Consider the following 1474-nt stretch of genomic DNA (forward strand, 5'->3'; position numbering starts at 1 on the left):
GGGGAAACCAAGGCTCAGAGAGGAAGTGATGGGCTCGCCCCACCCCTCACCCAGCCACACACCCACCACATCTGGAAGCTCTTCTGTCAGGACACGGCATATTCACTTGGGTGGTCCACGCCCACAGGAGTAACCTGCTTGGCTCTGACCACTCTGAAGGATGATGTGATTTTTTTTTTTCCCTCTCTCTCTCATTTCCTCGTTTGCTTTCCTTTGGAGCAACCTTCTCGTGACAGGTGGCCGAGCAGTTGCTGTGCCCAGCTAGACAGCCCAGCCTCCCAGAGGAGCTCCAACCCTTAGACTTGGAAGTCTCTGATCCGGAATCAGCCCCCTTTAAGTTCAGAAGGTCCTAGCCTGTAAGGAGGTTTGCCTTCCTCCAGAGTAGAGCTTGCCCCTGCAAGAGCCCAGGCCAGGGAGGCTCCTAGTGTTAGTGGCCCCTGAGTTTTGTCAGCCTGGCTCTGGTGTGTGTGAGGTCACTGCCTTGCACAAAAGTGCATCTCTAGCATGGGAGGCAGACACATGGTAGGCACCTACAGGACCCAACCCTTCAGTCCTGTGCTCCAGCATTTTGTATGTCCCCGCATAAGCCCCACCATGCCCTTCCAGGGAACTTGTAAGCAGTCTCCTGGGTGCCCTGGGCACTTGTGTTTCCCTGCATCTTAGTTCAGGTCTCATTTATCAGACAATGCAGTCCATGAAGATGACTCACAGCTCTGGGCTTTCACACACACCAGTCACCATCCTGGCCAGCAGTCCCTCATCTTCCACCCTGTTTGGGGGATGAAGTCCCTAGGTGTCAGTGATATCTGCAGCTGGCAGTCAGAGGGGCCCTAAGGACCCTATCGCCCCACTCTCTGGTCCAAGTTATTCACAGCGCCCGCTCTGCAGAAATGCCTTTTTGGTCTCCCTGCGAGGGATCGCTTTTCCATTCCTCCAGCCACAGCACCCCAGCTTTTAACAGTGGCTCCCTCTTGGCAACATCTCCGGCGGCGAGTGGATTCACGCCCCAACGCTGTAATCCGGTGGCTAACGTCGCCCCCAAGACATCCAGTCACCACCCCTCAAGTACAGTCGTCCAAGTTTCCTCGGCTCTCGGATGCCTTTCCCGGCGGCCAACAGCCAGCTCCAACTGTCGGGAGACTCCCGGGAGCTCGCACTTGGGTCCCGGCTGCAGACGCTTAGCCCCGGGGGGTCTACCCTTGCTCGGTCTCCCGGTCCCCTCCCCGCCGCTCCTTCTGGCCCCGTTACTCGTCCCAGGTTCCCACCGCGCCACGTGCCCAGTCCTCCCCACGGCGCGCCCCAGACCCGCCCCGCGAGCCGAGCCGCTCGGCGGCGGCGGCGACGGCGGCGGCGGCGGGCGCGCGGCTCGGGTTTCGGCCCGCCCCCGGCGCCGGCGTGACCCCTCCTCCGGGGCGCGGGGGCCGGGCCCAGCTGGCCGGCGCCCCGCCCGCGGCCGCGGCTGCGGACGCTATAA

This window comes from Peromyscus leucopus, chromosome 8b, assembly GCF_004664715.2.
Source record: "Peromyscus leucopus breed LL Stock chromosome 8b, UCI_PerLeu_2.1, whole genome shotgun sequence".
Lineage (NCBI taxonomy): Eukaryota > Metazoa > Chordata > Mammalia > Rodentia > Cricetidae > Peromyscus > Peromyscus leucopus.